The sequence below is a fragment of the Cygnus atratus genome, chromosome 1 (genome assembly GCF_013377495.2).
Source record: "Cygnus atratus isolate AKBS03 ecotype Queensland, Australia chromosome 1, CAtr_DNAZoo_HiC_assembly, whole genome shotgun sequence".
In the NCBI taxonomy this organism is placed as follows: domain Eukaryota; kingdom Metazoa; phylum Chordata; class Aves; order Anseriformes; family Anatidae; genus Cygnus; species Cygnus atratus.
The window spans coordinates 32281149-32307141 of record NC_066362.1 but is presented as its reverse complement, the minus strand read 5'-3'; the positions used below and the strand labels follow the sequence as shown (position 1 = coordinate 32307141).

Genomic DNA, 25993 nt, shown 5'->3' with positions numbered 1-25993 from the left:
TTTAGCAGCTCTTCAGGGCAGAAAATAGTCCTTGCAGTAAGGCTATCTGAGCTTGAAAAAACAGACTGGGAGAGGAGCGGTTAGAAAGTGGAAACATACCGCTAGGATCTGAAAAAGAGTATCTCCATCAACGTGGTGTCTAGGAGAGGATGGCTCTGTTTGCTTTAAATGTTCTGTGAAACTTCGTCTGCTCTGGGAGAGCAAACAGAGTATTTTTGGAGGCAGTGGGTGGAAGAAGGATAAAGCACAGACACGTATTTCCAGAGCAACTTCTTTTTCTTCTGACTTAAAAGGTTGACTTCAAAACATCTCATTGTCAACCTAGCCAGTGAATTCAAAATTTGTTACATAAACTAGGCCAGATCCTCAACTGCTAAAATTTTACATAGCTCCACTGATTTGCTAAAACAAATTCTTTGAAGCTGAGATCTAAAACAATAGGCAGTGAATTCTTCCAGATTATAAAATGTATACATGTACGCGTTTGTCCTGGGATTACAAAACCAGCTGTCCCTCACTGATTTGAAACCACCAGAAGTTGACTGCTATTAAAACTGCAGCTGACACACGGCTATACAGCAAATCCCAGGCACAATTATGTAATCTGGACCATTTATTATAGTGTTTTCATTTAAATAACATTTTAATATTCAGTAAAATAGTGCTAATCTGTAAAACAAGAGGGATACCATGTGAGAAAGCATAATGCAAGCATTATAGCAAGGAAAACCCAAGGTCCCAATGCAGTACTAACAGATAACAACATCCCCGTGAATACACACAGAGGAATACCTATCCGCACTGTGAGGACAGAGTTACTCCTAGGTATGGAAGCATTTTTGGATATCACATGTATTTTCTGAATGCTGTTTAGGGTCCTGAAGCTCTGATGAAAAACACCAGAAAGATGGACAAACACGGGAACCACTAGATAATCAGAGGACAGTAAATCCTGCCTTATAATGAAAGACTTAAGAGTCTCTGTCCATCTGATCAAAGTGAAGATTAAGAGGGGACTTGATTACACCGTGCAAGTACCTACATGGGAGACTGTTGATAGTAGAGAGCTCTTTAATCTAGCCAAAAAGCAAGTAACAACATTAAATGGTGGAAAGATTAAGTTAAATAACACAATGTAGAAACAAAGTACATATGTCCAACTATTAAAATAATTAACCTTTGAAACACCCTGACTTTAAAAGTCTATGAATTATACACAGTGTAAACCAGTAGAATTTATGACAGTAAAGAGAGATATTTACCATATGCCCTATTCTAAATCCTACTTTTTTCCTTTTTTTTTCTTTTTTTTTTAAGAAAAGTATTATGCAAAAAGCTTCCTGAGTTTTTGGTATAAGCAAACGAAAATCAGCAACATGCTCATTTCATTTCTGTTGCTGTAATATCTTAGTTAATCCTCTGTGTTTGTATTATATGTGTGTAGCTAAAACTTAATCTACTGTCCTGTATCCTGGTCCCGTGCAGAAAATCCTTGAAACTCAGAAATGTGTTTCTGAATACAGAGGCACACATTGCTAGTGATACTGGAAAACTGCCTTTCAAGAGCATCAGCTTTTCTACATGTTTTATAGAACAAGCAGAACTATTTACATCCTCTCTGTGAACAAGTACTGGTTAGTTAAGTTAGAGGTTGGGCCGCTAACTGGAGTGCATGGTATTGTCAGCAGTCTTCATGGAATATTTACACTGACGTGTATACAGGCATGTCAGAAAGAAATACAAATACACATCACAATCAAATGATTGCTGGCAATTTTTCCAGCTATACTGCTGCTGTAACTTTAAATGTATTCCTTGTAAGCTCTCACATGGGACCTGCGGTGTAGCACAAGATGCTGCTTTATGCACACTGCAGACGCTTCCCTGTCATTTAGCAGTCTGCTGACAAAAACAAAATGATACTTCATATACAGCGACATGCAGCAAAAATGTGTTATCGACATGATTTATAAAAAGGAAGCCATAATATGTGTACACTTGTGGTGATAAACAGTATGTAAATTGCAAATGCGAGGACAGATACTGAACTAATTCAAGGTTTTGAATGTTTAGTATGTTGCGTAACACATGTGAATGTGTATGTGGGGGTGTCAGAGAGACGGAGAGGGGCTGATTTATCCTGTCAAGCTTCCAAATGTTTCCTTCTTTGGATATTTACAACAAGATGTCACTCTTTGGGGTCAGGTTACCAATGGCTTATTTAGCTAATATTTTAGGACTGTGGGGAAAACATTTGATGCACTACATTCAGTCCAGTGCCTGACAGGAGCTGTACGAAGTGAATGAATGAATTGGTGACTGGATGAATGAAATAGGCAGTTTTTCTTTGGTATACATTTGTTAACAAATAGAAGAATTTGGACAGAACTGCCACACACGGTGTACCCCAAGGAATTTACAATATTATCTTTGTTGCACTGCAAAGTGCTTTCAAAATACCTTTCCATTTTCATTTTCTCATGTCCATGTTTCTCATGTTTTTTCACTTGCCATCTCTTTTAAAGGGAAGGGCAAGACTACAATAAAAGGCTAGTAAATAGTCAGACAGAAGTACACTCATAAACTTACTGGTAGGACTCCAGTATGCTTATGCAGCATTCAACAATCTTTCATCTCTCTATTTCTCACATAACACTTTAGTAATACATAATCTTGCTTCCTTTTTTTGTGTAACATTGTTAGATTTTGCATTATATTCTTTCCTATGGGTTTAGCAACATAGTAAGAATAAGAAAATATTCATTCGCCAATGAATATTTAGTTACCAAGTTTGATATGAAGGCTCCGTTCCTACTGCAACTCTTCAATAATGTATATCAGAGTAAACACTATGCTTTTGAGTCCCACATTGGAAAGATTTGCAAACTATGAATTAGACATAGGAGAATTTCTGATGGATAAATAAACCCAGGCCAGTACTTTCAACCAATTTTCCCATTTGTAAGTCTATATACATTAGTCACCTAAGAAGAAACTTCGCTTTTTTTTTTCACTTGTTAATTTTTTCCCCACTTTGTTGCTAAATTTCCTTTCAGCACCAAAGCATCTCCAGATTTTTAAGGTCACCACCCATTACATTATAATCAGTTAATCTATCTGGCAGATAATTTTCATCTTTCATGAGACTTCTTAGAAGAAATGTCAAAAACCATAATTTTTCTGTTCAAAGAATAGTAGAATGGGCATGTTAGGAATGTAACCTGTAACGCTCTTCAGTATGTATTTCATATGGCTTAATACAAATATGACAGTGTTTGAAATATCTCCTTTAGTATAATCTAACATTTAAGAAACATACACAATCAGAACAATAGGAATATAATCATGCTTGTGCTTTGCCAGATCAAACATCAGTCTGTCCCAATAGTCTACCTCTGACAGATGCCCAGGGAAAGGATTAGAACAGGGAAACCCTATAGGTGATACTTCCCCATTACAGACTCCCAGATCCCAGTCACCTGAGGCTCAAGCCAGACATGATATCATCATGTTTGAAGCTCCATTTGTTTTCATCGTACCACTTGATATTATTTGATAATCCCTAAATTTTATAGTATGAAAAACATTGAAAAATTGTTCTTAGTTCACTGTGTGTCCCCCCCATGATTTTTATAGACCTTTTTATAGGCCCTAGTCTACTTAATACCTTCTGATATGGGAGGTGTTCCTTTGATCATCTTTGTTGCCCTTCCTTGCGTATTTTCAAGTTCTATATATTATTTTCTGAAGAGGAAACAGAATCTTGTATGTTACTAAAGACGCAGGAGTGCTTCAGGTATGAACAGTGGCACACTGATTTGTTCCTTGTTCTAAACTCAGTTCTTTTTTCTCTGCTCTTTTCTTAATAATCCCTTACATTCTCTCCTTTGCCTTCTGCTCACCGTTAAACTGACATTTTTATATGGGTACCTATATTAACTCCAGGCCCTGTTTGCTGAGAAGCGATAGCTTGTCATCTGCAACATTGTCACCTAGTAACTTGGCCCTGTGAAATTCTTCTGTAATTCTTCACAGTGAGCTTTCATTTTTGCAACACTGAACAATGTAGTACCATCAAAACTTTGCCATTCCATTCCTTACCCTTCACCAGTACACTTCTGCAAATGCTGAGCAGTACAGAGACCAGCATGGATCCCTTTGACACATCACTAACACATTCCCTTCTTTCTTAAAACTGACTGTATATTTCTACCCTTTGTTTACTGTCTTTTAATAAGCAGTTCATTTCAATTTAAGTTTATTCTAATCCTGACTGAGAATCTTGAAAGCCTTAGATCAGAAACTTGTTGAAAGACTTGGAAATTTGAGTATGTTATACCAATTGGATTTATTAGTCCACATATTCAGCGATGCCGTAAGGATTCTAAAATATTTTTGTAAGGCATGACATCCCCCTGCAGAAGGATTCTTTTAGAGTCTTCTTTAATAGTGCCTATTTGTTTACAGTTCATTGATCCCACCGCTTTGCCCAGCAGGGATACCAGACTTCCGCAGCTGGGCTTTTCCAGCTGTCCCCAAGTGCATTTTAAAGAGTAACTGCAAAAGTAGCCAAAAGTGTGCCTATATTGAAATTGTTAGTTCCATTTTCAAACTGAGCACCACAAAACTTTTTCAACTATAGCAACACATTTATTCTCCAAAGCATGACTGTAAAATGGATAAAAATCCAGGACCTATATGCCTCAGTTCCCCAGAACCCTCATAAGTTTTGAATATTGCATTTTAATACTATTTGCTGTTTTTTCGAAGCATACTCCATCAGTGAATTTGCCAGTCTGTCTAGCATGATGTTAGGGATGAACCTGTATATACTTCTTCTGAAGGTGTATCTTTTATACTGTTTCTACTATGTCATCTAGAAGTGAATGAGATACCTTTTTAAAGCCATTATCTATTTGTTAGTACCTCACCAATAGAGTTTTATTATTGGCAAACCAACTCACGCCTAAACAACACCTTTCTGAATTGGCTGCCTTGTTTCACAGCGGCAAACTATTCTGAGATTCCAGACCAGAAAGTAAGACAACCTCACATCTTCTGAAGATACTTGAAGGAATGTCATTAAATACTGGATGTTAAAACCAATGATTGTAAACATGTTTTAGGACTCTCTGGGATCTGATAGAACACGGAATTTTCAGTGAGTTTACTAATAGCCACTTCTATTTAGTAATGCAGCAAACAGGAAAAAAATACTGTCCAAATTTAGCCATGAAAAAAAATATTAAAAAAAAACAAACAACTTAATTGAACAACAACTGCTCTCAGCAAGGAACAAGGTAATTTTCCATAACCATAAACAGCTTCAAAAGGCCTGAAGTAAACATTGTGATGGACAGAAACTCAAGGGATGAAGAAAGCAGAATTGTAAGTGAAACAAATCATCATTTGAGGAATTTGAGGATTACTTAATAATCCAAAAGGGACTGCCACCTCTACAGTTGCTTACTGGCATGGGCCGTGCCAGGACGCATGATTCAAACATCCTCCTGAGGCTTTGTGCTACTGGCTGCGGTTTTCCTCAGATTTTCCTCCTACACAAATCTCATTGCTATCTCCTGCCCATGCTGCACAGTGTTCCAGCAAGACAGTCAGCTGCTGGGCACCGAGGGCATTTGACTTGCAATGAACTGATGTATTTTCTCTGTCATGCCTACGTGGCACTCACCTATGCAGCCTGCTAGGTTCTTCCTTCTCCCTACTCCCCTCCCTCTTGCTCCTGAAGCTCCAGGAGTAGCTCGTGGCATACCACGTACTCCAGCAGTACACAGAGGTACTCAGCCATTCTCCTTCAAAACATAAGCACCTCTGTTATACAGGCCTGAATATGTTTAAACTGGCATCCCCTCTAGACATAGAAATGTGTATGTCCTAAGAGACAGGTTCTGGTGTGTATTGCCAAGGTCAGTTCTGTACTCAAAAATGACTAAAGGAATAAACAGCAACGGGTGCTAGACACCGTAGGGTCAATTGCCTCCGTAGGGTGAGCAGCGTAGAGATGAAACAGTAGAACATGACCAGGACTAACAACTGTTTTTTTCATTCAAAAATTCTGTGTAAAGCAGTATTTATCAGGGCCATTTTTAATGCTTTTCCAAATACTCACAGGTAGCAAGAGGAAGATCCAAGCTGATATTGGAATGGCTTAATATGCTGCTTCTACCAGCAGCAATGTCAGTCAACCGAGGAGTGGATGTGAATGACAGACTTCACTAGAGGGGGATGGAGGCCAAAAGATTTAGGGAAATGCCAGGTTAATTTGCATCAGTAACAGAAGCAGCATGCAGAACAACAGGAATCATTTTACTTTTGCAAACAGCATTGGTAAGACTAATCCCAAAATGCTGCATCCAGTTCTGGAGTTCAAAGCATGTTGAAAAAAATGAGAACGTGTCAAAAAAAAGGCTGGAGAAAAAATGTACAGTGAGTTCTGAAACTTGCCTGTTTAGCAGAGCAGATTATAAATAGCACTGAGAGGTGACCTGGTCACAGAATAACTGTATCTTTACAAAAAAAAAAAAAAAAACACAAATCACTGGATACAGAAAAATGCTTTAATCTAATACAGAAAGGTATAAAACAACCAGGAGTCAGAAGCTGAAAACTCACACCAGAAAAGCAGCACATCAGTTCTCAGAACAGCAGCTTCCCTGCCCAGTGACATACTTAGATCAAAAAGATTTTACATCTAAAGTTTTTCCTCCATGAGACGGCAGAGTGCAGAGTGTATATATCCTAGTGCATTTACCAACACAGGACAGGAGCCTCTGGGGTAGGATATCTGACCACTGTCCAAGTCATTAATGTTCAAAACCAGATTTAGCGGCCCCCAATATTTAGACAGTCAGAATAGATAAAGCGTAAATAACATCTTCCCAGCCAAATCCTGGGAGACAGAGGACTGAGAAGTAATTTCTTCCCTAAAAGCAGGCTAAGGGAGGGGTTTCACCTGAATCACAGGCTGTAATACAGTGAGAAGGCTGTGACTGCATACTTGTAGTCACTCAAGTGCCAGGTACACAAGAAGCAGGGAACTAGATATGCACTATTCTCTTCTAACATTTCATTAGTAAAAATGTAGCCTGACACTTAATCAATCCATGTCTGTCTTCATTTATGTGGGAAATACTTTTATCAGTGTAAATCCAACTTGTATACATCCTGCCTTTCTAACCATCTATTTGACTCTGATGCACGAACAAACAAAGAACAGGTGCAAGAGAAGATATTTCTCTATGCTTGGTCTTATAATGCCTAAATGTAAAATACATTGTCAACAACTGCAAAGAATTATTATGGGGACCAAAAGTGCTCACTGGGCTTAAAGGATTATCAAACGATCAAAACAAAAGCAGTGTTCATGTTTCATTATATGCACATGAAATCACAGTTTAAGTAGTCAAAAAATAATGCTGCAGAGCAATGCTTCTACCGGTTTACATTAATTTACCTGAATAATGAAGGAAAACCTATCCTCTGTGGGCTTCTGGGATAACCCAAAAATTACATTTATAAACAGTTGTTTTGCAGAATGAACTGCTGGGAGGACTTCTATTTAAAACCTGCACTCTGCTGAATCCCTGATTCCCTATAGCTTTGATCTCTATACCACCAGACAGAAGGGACTCAGACAAGTCTCCTGTTGGAGAGAGGAAGGGAAAAGAGATAAAAACAGTACACTGTATGTTTAGTTGCCTCAAACATACCTCAGAATTGACAACGCATTAATGTAAAGAGTTTATTTTCACATTGAGACTCTGAGTCTCAATGAGAGGACTCAATTGTCCTGTTTCTCTGTAATCTAAGGATTCTGCTAGGTCAATGTGATTCTTCTCATACCTACCCCAATAAACTTCATTTCTATTTGGTGGTTTATTATAGTGTTTTTTCCTTGGTGAAAGTAAAGAACATCTGAACTGACAAAATTGGTTGCCTTTAATTAAAAATACTGAAGGTTAATCTGGTAACAAATCTTATAAATCATGAATTTAATACACTTAGTGCAACTATTCATTAAATCAACACAGTCGGCTCCAATTAACATTTTTAAAAGTATACTTCGCGCAATATTCACAGAAACAGAATAGCTATTGGGAGTGTGACAAAAATTCGATATCTGTATTTACTGTTGGCAAGGCTACTGCAAACTCAGATGTTCTCCAGGATATACTTAGAGCTGCTGCAAAGGTGCAGGCATATTTTCCAATGACACGGGACAATAACAAGGCCAAAAATCAGGAACAATAGGCTGAATCATCAGCAGCCTGAAAAGGAAAATTCCCACCCCCTAAGGACTGGAATCATTTCATCTTTGCCTTGAGCATGCACTCAATCCACCAATAAACCCAAGACTGATAACTGCCTCAGCTGTTACCTACCTTGTCACCTTCCCGAATGAAAGAGAGACAAAAGAGAGAGCAGTTGAGTCATGGTGCAGCTGCAACACGCAGCACGAAGCTAATCCCAGCTGAACTGCACAACTGTGACCACTAACCAGCACACACCAAATTAGGTGGGATAAACACATGATTCCACCTAATGGATGGTGTAATTAGGTAACAGTAGTTAATTGGGGCGTGATTTATGTAGATAAAAGCACTCAGACATGTCAGATGTAAACCCCACATTAAAGAACCACATGTATAGCCGTGTTGTGTCCTGATGAAATATCAAGAACTCTGGAATCATGAAAAATAATGTAACACTTCATCCGATTCTCACCATTTTTATGCAGGAAACAAACACTAGCACTCTGAATCTCTTATTTTAAATTGCACCAGAGCCCTTAATAATGTCAATACACTTTCCTGTATACATTTACAGACAGATTTTGTACAGCCTAACTGTTCTTCCTTTATCTATGTACGTATCACATATCCAGCAAAGATTACCTTGTGATTTAGAGTGAGTATCTGGTGCCTGACTTACTAATTCAAAGCAGTTTACTTACGGGCAGATTCAGTGTACTTTACTGACATGAGTACCAATTCACAATAGGTTGTTCTGCTCGTGCAAATGAGGTCATACGAGCGCTAACGCATTCCTTGAGGAAATCTGTGTAACAAAATCTGACCTTAAATCCAATCTTACACGTTCAGAAGCTGCTATTCTCAGTAAAACAAAATCTGGAATCTTTCTTTGGTAAGATTTCCGTGACATTCGTTTCACAGATGTAATACTGCTAGGTATATGTGAAGGGAGGGATCAGCCTGCAGAAAACATTTTCTGTTTTACTCAGTTTCCTAAACATGCAGAGTAAAGACCAAACAAACTCATGAAGTAATATTTTATGCACTGCACTGAACCTCTGATCATAAAAGCAATTTTTGACATGTGTAGGAATACCTCGTCACCTATTTACATACATGAAGATCCTGGTAAAACATATGGAAAACATCTACCCTTATCAATTATGTATAAGTTAGACAACTGTGATTATTGGTAGAAGACTTCAACATCTGAAATGTACAGATGGCACTGTAAATATGTATATGGTTTATAGTGAATATATTATTTTGTGGGAATTCAGTAATGCCTTCTGTATATTTTTGTCTCTTCACTCAAAAGCTCATCAAAGATGGAAACAGCACATCTTTCAGATGCTTTTTTAGATTATTTAGATATATTCTAGGAATGACAAAAGACATGAGGGGCAGCTTTAAAGCTATTGTTAGTTCTCAATTATAATTTATGTCTGGCAAGTAAATCAGGTCTAGTTAAAAGGCACATTACAAATGTTTAGCTACAGTGCCCTCTAGCTGCTTTAATTTTAATTTCATAATTTTAATATAGTTTTCCATATACAAAAGAAAAAAGAAAAAGAAAAAAAAACACAAAAAAATGCTTGAACTATCAGCTTTATGCCAGCACAAAATGAATTTGCATCTCCACTGAGGAGACTACAGGCATCACTACTGGTGATCTATCTACCTGTTTTTCCTTTATCTTGATGACCCCATGTTGTCCCCCAAAATAACATTTGTCCAATCCAGTGAACCAAATAGAGCAAAATAGAAGAGTTCAGTGGGATGGGACCTTCAAAGATCATTGAGTCCAACTGCCTAAGCACATCGTGGCTAACCAAAAGTTAAAGCACATTATTGAGGGCATTATCCAGATGTCTCTTGAACAGACATGGGGCATCAACCACTTCATTAGGAAGCCAGAGTTCCAGAGTTTGACCACCATCATGGTAAAGAAAATTTTCCTAATATCTTGTCTGAACCTTCCCAAGTGCAGCTTTGTGCTGTTCCTCTGCATCCCGTGATCGGATACCAGGGAGCAGAGACCAGCACCTCTCTCTTTGCTTCCCCTCCTCAGGAAGTTATAGAGCAAAAAGGTCACCTCTGAGCCTCTTCTCTGGACTAGACAACTCAAGTGTCCTCAGCCTCTCTTCACAGCACAGGCCTGTGTGGCAGGGACACCTCCCACCAGACCAGGTTGCCCAAAGCCCCATCCAGCCTGGCCTTGAACATCTCCAGGGATGGGGCATCTGCAGCTGTTCTGGGCAACCTCTTTCAGTGCCTCACCACCCTCTGAGTGAAGAATTTCTTACTTATATCTAATCTAAACCTACCCTCTTTTAGTTTAAAGCCATTAGCCCTTGCCAGTGCCTAACAGGGGCTACAGGAAAACTTTCCTGTAGCCCCCTTTAGGCACTGGCAGGCTGCCGTAGGGTGTCCCCGGACTCTTCTCTTCTCCAGGCTGAACAACCCCAACTCCCTCAGCCTGTCCTCATAGGAGAGGTGCTCCAGCCCTCTGATGATACATTTATGGAAAGGAAAGGTCATACTGAATCAGCAGGAAAACCTAGGGAAAGATTCACAAAGGCCCTAGACCCATTTTGAATTTCCTAACCCAGCTTATTGTGGTTTTTATTGTGCAAAACCTAAGCATAAGTTTGTGGTAAACAAAACAAGACCAAAAAAATAGTATTTATTTGTAGCCATTTTTACTCTCTTATTGTCAAGTGACAAAGCAGCTGGAACCAGATGGGCGCATGCAGTCATACACAACACAATGTTCATCACTGCAAAATTCAAGCAATATCTCTAACACCGCATGCATTCTTCTGATTTACTGCTTATGATTCACTTCATCTATGCAACTGCAACTTAAGGCAGAGCACAACAGGGAAAACCTGGCTCTTAATATCCACCGTGTGGAAATATGCAGGGTCACATAGGAACCTTTCAGCAAAAGGAGACAAAACCAAGATTTTCCTCCTTAACTCCACCAGTATGAGAACTCAACATTTACTCTCCATTTCCTGGAGGAGGCAGGCAATCCTTATTTGGAAAAGAAAACAACACAAGATAACTAAAAAGTGGATGTTTCTGAGTCACAAGCACTGATCACGGATGGATGGTTGTAGTGTTACACTCCAGCTTATTGGTTTACTGGTAGGATTTTTTTTGCTGCATGTACTTTTTTCTATCCTAACTTTTATTCATCTTCTTGCATGTATATACGAATTTCATTTCAACGTGGAATGCTTCTAGTGGATAAGTTTTGCAAGAAAGCAATTCTTTATTATCAGCAACATAACTCTGGAAAAAAGACTAAAAGATTATTTTGTGGATCCATGTTGCTACTTATGACCAGAGGCAGAGAAAAGGTGTATTTTAGCCCTTAAAACTTCCAGATTTTTGTGGCATGTTTCTGAAGTTTACAATGGAAGGTTTGTTTTTTTTTTCTGTCCCTGAGCCAATCTTGCAAGCCTTGGTACAAGCCCAAGGAGCACAGTACCCACAGGTCACTAACAGCTGGTGTCACAGAACCAAAACTGCGAGTTTCTGTCACTGCTGACACACTGCTCAGGAGTGAAGCTGCTGCGTGAGGAGGCATCAGGGAGTCCGCGAGGTCTTGCCCTCCACTGTTCTAAGATAAGAACAAAAACCCTGTGCAAATTCTCCCATTGTGCTTTACACAGTGCAGGGTGTGATCTTCCTGATATTTCAGATGGGCTAAAGGAATATCCCCTCTCTTAGCTTTACGGGTACTTTAAGGCTAGGAAAAGGTTCTTTTGATAATATTATCATTTATTAATCAATGGAGAACTAATTGTAGGTGTCAAGCACTGCTGTTAACTAGTATAAACTTATGTTCTCAGTTACCATTATGTGCTAGATACAATGGAAATATTACAATGGGTCATATGAAAGAAGCAGACCCTATTGTGTGTCTTTACCCTTCTTTTCAGAGCCTGTGTCACTGAGAACCATTTTATCACAAATCTTTTTACAGGTTGCTTCCATTTAGATAGGCTCTAACCGTGTGATTTTCAACATTTCATTATAACTTTTACAACCAGCAGTGTTCTCCATCACAGTCATGCTCATTCTTTTACAGTAAAAACGTCTCTAAAAATAAATTTCTAACCTACACTTTGCTAGGGGAGAACAGGTAAGAGGCAAAATATTTCTGATCTATCTGCAAGGCACTCAAGAATTTTCTGTAAGAAATCATTGCATGGAAAAACTTTTGCATTAGAAAATGTATGCTTACTTACATTAACCTTTCTGCATGCATATATAAATACCATTTAATCAGAGAATTCTGGAATTTGGTGTTCAGCTGTTTTTGAATTCATTCATTCCTAGATAGGTGAATTGCATTTTAAAAATTATTTACTTTAAAAAGGGCGGGGGGTGTGGGTGTGGAAATCTTGAAATAAGAGACTCTCAGTAATGCATTAAGACAAAAGCATACATCTTTACATTATAAAAGAGTCATTTCATTTTTTTCAGAAATATATATATATCATTAATATTCCTGTCTCTACCTATGTATGAACACCCATTCCTAAACACACACAAACACAAACAAAACATTCTTAAATACACTGTCCATTCTTCCTCTCACAGAAAATCCCTACAGAATGGACAAGATAAAAATCTCAGTGAATGTAACTGCATTTTTTCTGAATAATGCTGAAAATGTCATGTTAATTATAATGCTTTAACACTGAATGTAACTGAACAATGTTAACACAGAGAAAGCTGTGGGAACATGCATTATAAAAAGTTCTTTTCATTAATTTAGCAATTTTTTCTGCCATCTGGTATAGCCATAAGTAGTTGTTTGCACATTATTCAAAATGGTCTTTGAATTCTTGAAGAATTTTGGACTGATTATTAACTTTATAGCATGTGGTCAATGTTTTATCCAAAATAATAGCTGTCTCAATTTGCAGAAACCAATGTTTGGCTACCCAGCTGTAAGAATATGTTAATCACTAAAGTTTAATTTAAAGTTTTAATTGCACAGCACTGTTCTGATCTAAAACCAATTTTGTGAATTACAGAAGAATTTACATTCTTATCAGCAGGCAGATGGAAACATGAGTAAAGCTCATAAGCAAACACAGGACCACCACCAGAAGACTATGTAACAAAACTTCCAGGAACTTATTCAAGTGTGAAGATGCTTTGGGTGCTGAAACTACACAATATACATTTTGAGCACAACTAACAAAAAATAAAAAAAGGTAGTGAGTCCTGTCTCTAAACTTTGCAAACTAGTGTTGCACAGAAAATAAAAACATTCACTTCAAAATCTGTAGATGAGTGCACTGGGAAGAAGGCTTAAAATGTCTGTGAAGAAGGCTGAAGAAATTCTAAGACGCTATTTGTTGCTTACCAGTAAAAGCAAGGAGAGTTTTGCAGTTATTACCAAGCAAAAATCCTGGATCATCTTATGGGTATTCTGACTAAAGAACTCAAGATTTGGCACGAAGACTCATAGAGTGAGCCAAAAGCTGAACTGGAAAAAAAAATACGTGAAGAAAAAAACCCAAAACTCTTTAATCTCCTCAGTGTTTTATTGCAGACTAGATTTTCTTTATCAGTTTTTGAAAATTTCTCCTCCCTCCCCAAATTTACTGTCTTTTTTCCTGTTGAAGAACTAGATATGAGGGCTGCTCCATATTCTGAGTATTGCTTAGTATGCTGTTGAGACCAACAACAAAAATACCACTAGTTTCAATTTAAGATTAACTCAAATAAGTTAAAATCATGCAAGTAACAAGAGTGAGATGGACTATTGCTCTGCCATCTTCATTTGTTTCCTTTATTGTCCGGTAAATAGAATAGTACCTATCTCTCCATGACATCCAAGGAGACCAAAAGGCTTGTGTCAAAAAAAAAAAAAAAAAAGTAGATTTTCAGCCATTCTTCTTTTACTGGAATATATCTCATTTTTCTAAAAATTTTCACAGCTTCTGGCTGACAGCCAAAATGTGAAAACTTTCTAGCTTGGGTGACAATCAGAAATTTTTGAACAAAAATATAAAATGTCTAGGTTAGACAAAAGTACTCAATTCCTGTTAAAATAAAGGAAACATTTAGAAGTTCGTGTATACGAGCACATCTCTTAATCTGCTGATTTGTAGAAGTATGTATGTATTAATGAACACGTGTTACCTGTGAGTTGGGTGCCCTGTTTTAAAACTCTTAACTTTAAGATAACTGCAGCAATCCTGCAGATTTACCAGATTTACCAAAGCACAGTTGTATTTACATCACAGTTACAGATTCTCTTTGAACAGGCCCAGAACATATAGAATTGCTGAAAAATGCAGGTAAATAGCTTTTTTAAAGGACACATTATTTCTGTTATGGTTGTAGTTCTAGGTTGATGGATGGTTATAACAGCAGATAAAAGTCATAGGGAGATGTGTACTACCACTAGCTAAACTCAGATGTTTCTGTAAAAAATTCTGTGCTCTGACTTTTCAGGATGACAACAAAATGCGTTTTACAAATGCATGTACTTTTGGGGGTACTGCAATCGCGAATGCTTGAATAAACTCAAATAATATTTTCTCTGAGAATAAATCTGGTCTTTCATTTTCTTCCATTCTCTCTCGCATCACTGAAAGATGAAGACAACAGATGGATTGCCCTCTCTAGCAAAAGCAGTTTAACCATAGCACTAGGGCTATAACCCGGCAAAGACTACCTTAAGTGCTCAGTTTCTTTCACACAAGCAGTCGCATTCCAATGTGAGACATTAAATGCATACAGGCCATGGGAAGGCTGCTAGCAGGGACTATTGTCCCAGGCCTTACCCTGTAGGAACTGGAAGCAGGACATGGGCCAAATGTGTGAGTCACATCAGCTGCTGCTACTGCTGCTGCCAGGGGAAAGCGAGAGCCTATAAATTTTCTTCCTGCATTTTCCATTTCTTTCTCTTCTCTGTCCTGGCTTTCATGTTCAGCAGTCTGAAGCACAACTGTGCCCTCCACTCCAGCAGCCTCACAAGGCTGGGGAACAGGCTGCCGACCCACCTGGTGCTACCACCTACTTAGTCTCTGGCAGAGGTGACAAGGACCAGTTTGCTCTCCATTCCCCTGTTCTGTCAGGACAATAAAAAAGAGAATACAGCAGCAGTACCTAGAGCATGCAAATGGCTCACTGGGGTGGCAGCCGTGCCACGTGTTTTTCCATTCCAGGTACTTCTTGCCTTAGGAGGTTCAACCAAAGTGAAGAGGGATGAAAAGTGCTAAGCAGCATTTTCCTTCTTAAAAACATGCTTTTAGTGAAAGTGCTCATTAATAACTTAATGTTTATTAAAACTGTATTTGTGTTTATCTTGTATGAGTTAAAGCAAATGGGAAAAAGAGAGAGACATTAATGGACCAGCTCCTCAGTTAGCAGGAACTGGCAGAAGTTCCACACAGCAGAAGATACGGCCCAGTTCTAGTTTTTCTTTCCAGGCAAAGGAAAAACCTCCTAATAGTACAGATTACAGCTTTACACACTTCCTAGTTTATGGTGAAGAGAGATCACCTGAGGATTTGATTTCCTATATAAGACGACACAAGAAGACACCCAGATCATCTTGAAAGGCCTACATCCTAACAGGCCTCAGAAGGTGTCTTAGGCCCTTCAGCCTCCTACATTACGATTACCCACAGACATATGGCTCCACATCATGAGCTGCTATGTAACCCACTAACATTAAACAAGGTTATTTTTTTCCTTTGGAACCCAACAATTTGGGTTAGAGCCAAACATTTCAGTCTTCAGGAGACTCAGTGCTTGTGTGTCGCAGGCAAAGAAAATGACACATGGGCAAAAGCAACACTATGGTTCCTCAACAGGCAAGAGGTCTGACAGAGCAGAATATTTCCCCAAATCCTAACAGACAATGCCACAGTCACAATGTGTGATTAAGGAAAAGCACTACCTGTGTCTACATGTCAATTCAATTCAGAGTGGTATGAAATAAAAAAGCAATGTTATAGCCCTTACCTGTACCTTCAAAAACAAAAACAAAAACAAACAAACAAACAAAAGTCACTGAGTGCCCACAGAATGGGCACAGGAAAAATCTGTCATTGTATTTGTGTTGTGAACAAGAACACTTCAAAAATGGTCAAATTTACTATATCCTCAAAAAATGAACAAGCTTACATGAAGTTTGGTTCATATACTCTTCACATTAATACAAACACATTAACTGATGTTTTGAATATTTTAAGTTGTGGATTTTTTTTTTACTTTAAACATAATAATTTTTAAAAAATGAATAAAATAAAAAATAAAATATGCAACAGTGGTATAAAATAAGTTAAAAATATGTAAAAAATAAAATACGTAACAGTAAACTTCTGCATAAGGTATAACTACACAGTGACACGGTCAACTTATTTAAGCTGTCCTACCCAGCACAGGAAAGGGTGTTTATTGCGAAGGAGGAAAGGAGAATCAGCCTACACAGCCCTAAGACATTCCCAAAGTCACATCAGTGTCACCATAGCAACACCGCAGGACAGCTCTGTCACTGCCACAGGCTCCTTGCTCCTCTGTCCAACTCAGGGCTCGACTGCGACTCCTCGGGTGCTGGACGTGCCGCTGTCTCTCACATGCTTTTCCCATGGCAGCCGCCAGCATCCTTTGTAGTTGCTGTTCTTAGCTAACAGGCCTGACTGTTTTCAGCACTTACAGTTCTTCCCTCTGGCATCTCTGATCAGGGACAACCTTCAACTGGTTTAGCTTGGATTTTTTTTTTCCTCCCACTTTGATTTTCTCTACAAACTCCTTCTAATTTCAGTCATTCCACCAAAATGTTTAGCACAGCTCTCAAATTGATCAGCCTGCCTTATGGGTACTTTATGATAGCACAGCTCCAACTGTGGCCTTTTTTTTTTGGCAGGCTTTGATCCTGCTGACCACAAGCAGGACCTCAAGAAGTCTTTATGGATTAGGGAGCTTTTTCGGAGCTTGTTTACATCCATCCACCCTGGGTTCTATGATTATTCTCCTGTGGTTGTTCTGTGATCTGCAAGACCTACTTTGTCCTCTGTCTGCACAGACAGCATGGTTTGGAGAATGAATTTTTTAGTCTTTTAATGGTTTGGGATTTCAGAATCATCATCTTTTAATTACAGCCAAACTAAACTTTTTCTTTTGCTCTGGTGTTTCCTGGCTCAGGAAGACAAGAAGCTTGCTGAAGCCTACTTTACACAAGATAGATGCAATATGGCAGATTTAGCAGATGAAACCAAGAGGTATTTTTTCACCAGATGATATGACTGAGAGTATATGTAGCTTTATAGGTGCTATATTTATAGGTGCTTTTTATATTTTTATATAAAACACCTTAACTGCTTTGAAAATTAAGCTTAAATTTTTTAAACTTTGATTTTCAAGTACTGATGTTGGCTCAAGAGATGAGGTTCTTCAATCACAGTTACTTAGAAAACATGGTTTCTTTTGCTGATGAGATCTCCCTAGACACCTGTGGCTTAGGAGCCCAGCTAGGACAACAACCTGCAATAAAAAGCCTCACCCAAAGACCACTTCAAGACTGCTTTCTTGTGCTTTCTTGGAGCAGTATTTTACATCTGTAGCTCTTACAACTCTACTAAACTTTCTGATCTCTCTGTATATTTGCACAGTGTACATTTGTCACAGCCTATGTTAGACCCTAAATCTTCTAAAGGAATCCCCATTTTCTGCATACTCTTTAGGAAAGGCTCATAATGCCCACAAAGGATTAGTCTCTGGGAATGGCATAGAAGACTTACAGATCTGAAATCCTTCCTTCTGGCAGTTCACAAGAGCTTGAAATTTCTGAATTTCCAATCCTTGCCAACTGAGCAGGGACAGATATTAAGACCTTTTTTCTAGCCGAGTGCTTTAACAAGAGAGCATAACAAGAACAACAAAAACCAATTTATACTTTGCCTTATAGGATGACTATGGTATAACTATCTGACTAAAACAGATATATACAAAGGATATAGCAACATAAAGGTCGTGAAACACGGTTGAGTAGATACATCTGTGAAGGCAGTCTGGAAGGCTAATAGATCCATTGTGGACCTTGCAGTTCTACAGAACAGTAACAGTAAAACACAGTCCTGTTTGTTCCTAACGCTTGCCAAAAAATTAGGCTAATGATGACTAGCCTTACAATTGCTGAAAAGCAAGTACGCAAACTAAAAGACTGAATCCTAAATAAGATCTGGCGTAAAGACTTCAGTAAATACACATTTCCAGGGACACCATTATTTCTATGTAGTTGCAACAAGAGAGAAAAAAAAAAAAAAAGTGGAACTGTGTATCTATTCCAGACAAAGGTAAAGTATTTAATAGAAAGCTCTTGGGGGGGGGGGGGGGGGGGATTGGTTTGTTTGTTTATTCGTTTTAATGTATATAGCTGCTTAATTGTTTCAGGTTGTTAAATGAAACACAAACCCTCTTTATACGCACTCGTCAACTGTAGAATGTTTGGAATGGGGTCACAATTCACTTAATCACCTAAGCAGAGTCCTCTTCAAAATGAGCCTTTGTTAAGATTCATTAAAGGAATACTTTTAATTCCTAAGTAATTTCTGCTATTAATATATACTTGCAATTTCACACTTTTTCTGTGAAAGAAATAATCTATAAGATGCAAGTACACCAAAAAGATGTACTTTCTCCTAGTGCTTTATAAGAATAACTGAAACACAGTAACAACACATATAATAAATTCACTCCAAACCACCTCCTGCCACATTCAGCACTCTAAGAAGACAACCTTGACAACCTGTATTATAGCCATAGTAATGTCACAATTAGCAACAGAAGAGAAAATGGCATGTGTCTACGATTTTAATGACACTTTACAAGGTTGAATAGTGATGCATCTCAGCATCTGCTGGTCAATTGAAAACTGATTCATCTAAGACAGCTGACATTTGTGAGAGAAGCAGTTGCAACTCTGACTTTTGGATGTTACATGAAAAATACATCACTGTGTTATAATTTTAAACCTTGGGGCATTATTGACTGACACAGGCTCACATAGAATAGAGCAGATTTCCTTTAGGCAATATTTTATCCATTTAAAGCAATACAACTGGAAAAAAATCAACACATTCTGGTACCAATTTAAATTATTTTAGTATGTTAAGCATACAAAAGTCATATATAAAAGACAAAAATAGGGGACAGTTCCTACATAGTTCAAGACCCAGAATTCCTTCAAAGAAGAATACTATAATTTAGGGACTATGAATTTGTTTGTGGCACACAAAAGTATTGGAAAAAAGTTTGACAGAAAGAATCCCCTTATACTTCCACTGGATTCAACTTTTCCAACATTAAACTATGCCCTTTGCTGCCACCGCGTGGGCCTTTTCGGGATACACTCGGAAACTGAAAATGAAGTTTTACAGAAGAACACTAGCAATATTCTTTTTTTTCCTTCCCTCCACTAACAAGTCATCCTTCCCATTTGATTAAAAAAATAGTTTCAGATACAGACCTAAATAAATAATCTCTGTTTTTCATCTGTTAGATGTTTTGCTGCTTAAAATCACTGCAAAAGACTACAAGTCTGGTTAACATATAAATGAATGCACAAGACCCTCATGTTTCTAAAAAGCATTCAATGGTACTTTGATAAAAGAGATATCACACCTTCCCACCTGCACTTCAAACAGATTAATCCTACTTGTTCAGACACTACTAAGCTAATCATCTTTCCATAAGCTCACTGCACAGGGTTAGGACCTAGATGGGACTTCAAGCAGTGGCCAAAGTTATTTGGTAGCTGTTATAATAGTACTAATTAGAGTACCTACGGCCTGAAACACATGTATGTGGCTAATTCTTATGATTAAAATAGATAGGGCTCTGATATAAGATGGCTTCAGTCTGCTGGGCAGGTTACATGGGCATTGAAAATTAAATACAAGATCTTGAATAGATAAGTGTTGAGAAGTACCACAACTCCAGGCCCTGGATTCAGAGGTCTGCCACACAACATAGGCACTTTTTGTGACACCTTGAATCCACACCTGACACACTGCACAGTACATTTATACTAAGCACATTTATATTAACCTTCACTCTACAGATAAAAGCCTCCCTTCCTGTGAAACCAAGCTGGAAGTGCATACCAGCATGCCTTGTAGCACGCCATATGCCTCTGGTACTGGGAACTTACGGTACTGAAACATGGAACAGACCACAGCGATGTGATCAGTCCTCCTGAAGTGGCTGTGGGCAGGAAGAGGATTCTGTAAACATCTAAAGGGTTGGCCACTGTACAATACCTGGGATAATAACAGGTCAAGGAGAGAACTACTGCCTTTCCACTGCTTTTAGCTTTTTGACTGAGTCCAAAGTCAAGGTGCAGAAATCAGACCTCTGGCAAGGTAGCACAGAGGCTCCCTGTAACAGGCAACTGGGGAAGGTCTTCAGAAGGGAGGACACCCTGGAGCTTGCCAGCTGACTGGATCTGCACGCTGTGAGCTGGGAATCACTGGGAAAGCCCTAAGAAATCCATAGCCCAACACAGCTCCAGTTTCCCCAAGTAACAGGCAGAGTTGGACTCTGATGAGTTGGTGGGGTTTTGTGTTTTTTGTTTTTTTTTCCTTTTTTTAAATTATGTGATACAGTAAAACATTTTTTAAAGTACTTGTTATTCTCACATTGTCCTTGTTACCATTTATTATGTGAGTGCATGTATTTAAAAAGTTTTTTAAAAGTCTTCAAGCTAGGTCATGCTGACCTGAACTTTCTGGAATGTCACTCCGTGAAACATTTTTATTGTTTAATCCTCTAAGGGTCTTACTTTAGCACAATGGGCTCTTCGCTTCTGCACATAATAGGTTTGGTTTTGCTGCAAATGTTCAGCAGCATTCCTGCTTTTCCAATTTTACTATTTCTAACAGAAATGTTGGCTGGGTGTTATTAATAACATCCAGCACAAGATATTATAAGCACTTAAAGGACCCAAATCACGTCCCAGAAGGCCATGAAGGTACTTAGGAGATCAATCTCCTGCTGAGGGCTGTATGAACAGGATCACCCTGTTCAGGGTGGTGTGGGGGGACCCCAGATGTGCCTGCTGGCACGCTTTGTTCCCAGAGGGACTGTGCAGTGACCACTCCTGACAGACAGACATCCAGCTTCCATGCATCTGCAAGTTCAGTGCCCCAAAGAGGCCTCCACCCTGGGTGCATTCATTGCCCCAGGTGAGTGGCTGGGTGCTGGGGCCTGCTGAAGGTTGGATGAACTCTGTCACGACGACTCACTCAGTCACAACAAAGTGACACTAAACCATTCCTGGTGGGCCAGGAGGCACAGGTTATGTAGAGGAAACGCCCAACTCCTGCCCCACATGGGGACTGGGGGCAGAAGAGCCATGTGGGACCCCAAGGGGCTGGTTGTTAGTAATGGCTCCTCCACCACCACTTCCTCACAGCATGGCCACCAGTGTGCCTCCACTCCTACTCCCACGGCAATAGTCTACAAGCTCTGTGCCAGGCACCCAATGGGTTCAATAAATCATTTGGACAATTCTAAGAAATCGAGCATGGATGGTGCTCACACAACAGCCACCTCCACAACAGAGGAGGTCTCCCCATGGCAGACCAAGGTGTTCGGCCAGCAGCCCATACAGATCAGGTGCTGTGACTGCCCTCTTTGTAACAGGCATTGGGTCTCAGAACTTCTTTTTTCCTCTGATGCTGCAGCCATGGTGATGCCACATTAAAGTTGTACAGCCACTCTTCATTGGCACTTCACCTGATCACGGTGTGCTACCACCACGTCACACTCTTCAGCCTTGCTCAGCAGCATTGACAGTGCTCCAGTTCAGCTTCCAAGCAAACTGGAACTCGCCCCTGCCCTCCATTGTCAGAGCAGTGGGTAAAGAAAACATTACAATGAAGTGACAGGAGCTGTTAGACACTTTTTAGGATGGGAGAACTGCAAAGCACAAGCTGGGTTCCATAAAAGAGCAGTCCCTATCTCCTTATTCTCTATAACTACGAAAAAAAAAATAAATCACCCTTCTGTTCGGTATATGCAGGCCTGTGTCAATGGAAATAACATTCAGAGTATGAACTGAGGTTTCTAAACAGGCTCCCACAGATGTTGTAAGATGGATAAAGTAAGAAGGGATTTTTTTCAGCCATGTGAGGGCAAAGACAAGTGCTGAGCAAGCAAACAGACAGCAACAGGCCACTTTAGACATCCGATAGTCTGTTTGCTAGGCCTTCTGGACTTGCTGTGCAGAGGACTGTTGTGCAGAAGCAGGATGGACTACAGCGTTCTGACCTTGCACTTCTGTTCATCTGCACAAAACCATTGCAAGACTTACAATGTGAAGAGCAGATCCTCAGGCGAACATGCGTCACGTCATGGCACACCCGCATCCCTCTCTCAGTGCACTATATTGCTGGCTAATGTAGACATACACCCATTGAGACGATGTAACCGGCAATGCCCTTCTCACTACTTCAAAGCCTTAAAATCCCAATTTACAGAGGAAATGAAATGGCCTCATTCTCACTGCACAGTGCAGCCTCTGGCATCATGTAAGATAATATTTCTTCTGATCCTCTGCAATTGGTTTTACTGTGCCTCTAGTATTAAAAGTATTCCAGAATAAATCTTCTCTCCTTATCTGAGCATAAAGTACTCCTTAAGGTTACTTTGGTTTACACAGAACAACTTTTTCTGCCTTAGTCTCAGAGCAGCTTTGACAAGGCCTGCTACTCTATTCTGTGGGAATTGTGTTGGTATGTTCCCCAGATCTCTAAATCATTGGAATAATGGCTGAACCTTCCTACCTCCAGATTTTTTTTCACATTTAGCCTCTTTTCTACATCTTTCTTGCACAGAAGGACCAGTTAGACCAAATACCAAATACATTGTTCCTGTGCCTCAACCCTGCTGGGCCTTCAAGATGGTTACACAAACTTGCCAGTAATTTTGCCTTGCTGTTGGCATTTCACGCCTCTTGACTATTTAGGAATTGTTTGGTAAGTAATTAAAAACACACTTAACAAAAAAAATCTCTTAACTACAATTACCTATCCTTAAATAGCACCTAAGACACACAGACCTTGTAAAATGAGGCCTGACTGCAAATCCTTTTATCTTAACCCTTCCTTCAGCCCTGGGTTAAATTATCATGCATAAAGAAGGCATCCTTTCCTGCTTTCTCTCTCCAGTCTGGTCTTCCACAGCATCACACTAGGCTTACCACAATCCTGACAGAGAAATTCTCCGTTAAAGACCTTGTTTTTCTTGGTCCCTGTGCCCAGCTAGGCTTCTGCTTACTATTTTCAGGGATGAGATGCAATAAGAAATAATAGCTGCAGATCATTGTCGGACAGATTTTCAAATATGTTTCCTCAACCAGATGTTGAGCTCTGGCTAAGAGAGCAATAACCTAAAGTACAGTGGGTCAATACAACAAATGGTGAAGTCCCTAAAAAGAAATGTTGCTGAATAGAAGAAGAGGCTTAAATTAAAAATGATACATTATAATCCCTCACAAAAATTTCAGTTCAAATAGTTACACTTTCACCCAGCAAACAGCTGTATAATATATATTCAAATACCAGCAACTTGTTATGTTTCTACTTTTCCCAGCAACTTACGGTCTGTACCATTATCCTTTAAGGGATACATTCAGACTTTTCAACTTTGCCACATTAAGACACATGTGAAGTGTCTTCAAAAATACTCATCAAAAAAAAAATCTTGGCAATCGCAAAATGTACCTTCTTAGAGATGGAAACATGATAGGACTTTAAAGCACTCCTGGCATGGGCTTATCAGGCCCTCAACAGGATATTGCTTCTGCTGAAGTCACCCAGGCTGGCATGCACATGCAAGACATATGATTCTCCTATTGGTGAGCCACACAGGAATTTTCATTGATGACATCAAATATCTGACATACGGGAACTTTTCAGAACCACTCGTGGCAGCACACAGGGCAAGGTGAACCAGAGACAGAGCAAGGAGCAAACATATGCAAAAATAAAAATTAAAATTTAAAAAAAAAAAACTTTTTTCCACTCAGTCTTAGTAGACAGTATCTGTAAGTCTTCCACAAGCTTTGTATTGGAAAGATATGTATTCTGAGTGCCTGCGTTTCATAAGATCCCACAGAAATGAGGTCTACTTATCTCTACAAAGACTGTAACCATCATACAGGTGGGCTCTAACCTTTCGCGTGGAAGCCAGTTCTTCTGATGCCAGTCATTTCAGTAAGGCACTGTGGCAAAATACGTAGACAGAGGTGTTGTTTTGTACATAAGTACAAAACATGAAACAAATGGCTTTCACAAGGATTATATTTACTCGGGAGAAAGTAATCCACTCCTTAAAACATTTTATTATGACAATGTGAAGTAGTTGGTTTTAATGATGTTTGACTTTTGTTGTAGAAATCCTCTTTTCACAGGCATTACATATTGTTCTATCTTGACTTTGAAAGGACTGATCCAACAGCTCTGTTTGTTACACTGATGTTTTAGGTTGTGCAGTTTGAAACTGAAACTTTTTGTTCCTCGTCTGCTTGCTGCCTTTTTTGCTGGAATGCACACACAAAACAGCCTTACCAAGCCTCCACACACTTCGGAAAGTCAGCGTGATTCCTGGAGCACGGCACGGTCAGTTTCCCAAAACGATTGCAACAAACCTAGAGCTAGCATCCGTTCCAGGCAAGGAGGGACCTCACTAGTAAGTGAGAGGATAGGCTGACTAACACCAGCTATTTTAGAAATAGGCTGTGCCTATCTATTTCCATGAACGTGGACATTGATTGCCCCGCAATCTCCTCAGTGCTGCTAATGGAAGTGTGCAACAGATAGGGGCAACAGGAATGTTGACAAGGACAAATGAGCTCTGGTTGCCAGTCATGAGCCAAGCTTTCAAAGCAGTTAATGTTTGTCTAATAGCCAGTTATAGCTCCTGAAGCTTTAGAGATACCAAATATAAACCTTAACATAATACCAATAAATCATATGACTATGTAAATAAGGAAGCCAGAAAGCTGCAATGCTCCCACTCTCCCCACTGCAGGGAGGATTATTCTGCCTATTATTAGGCACCTGTTCATATTTACCACATCATTACCATGATCATTACCCGATCATTTATTCTAAAATATTGGGTGATTCTGCTGTTTTACCCACCTTGCCTGAATCAATTTAGTCTTCATGATACATGATTAGCTCAGCTGGTCTGCACGTGGTTTCATTCTGTGACATCCAATCTATTCTCTACTCAGGGTTTGTTTTATGTCACATTGTTAAGATGACTTTATACGCTGTGTATTTTTGTTGACAGCCAAAGATTTGTAATGTGCCACACCAAGGTCCATTTAATAACACTTCATCAGGTTCTGATGATATGCCTTTGATATTTTGCTAAGAACAAGTCATTCGATTATTTGACATTGTTCTTCAACTGAAATATACATCGAGTTTCTTATTTCTTGCTAAGAACTCTTCAGATGCTACCTTGCCTTTCATAAACAACACAACTATGTATTTTTGTCCAATGATCTCATTTTGCCTGTATTAGACAAGTAATAATGTAGGTTTTCTCACAAAAAAATCAGCATGTGAAAATGGTTTTGTGCACAATAAGAGAAAGTAAGTTTTCTTAAACCATAAATTTCAGATTAAAAGCTTAATTTAAAATAAATCCTGACATAAGAAGAT

The 25993-nt window shown here is 39.1% G+C and overlaps 1 protein-coding gene across 4 annotated transcripts in view; it reads right to left on the bottom strand.

The window, feature by feature from the left end:
- The window catches only part of TMEM117 (transmembrane protein 117), a 211883-nt gene that overhangs the window by 152146 nt on the left and 33744 nt on the right, over positions 1–25993 (bottom strand). The window lies entirely within an intron of this gene.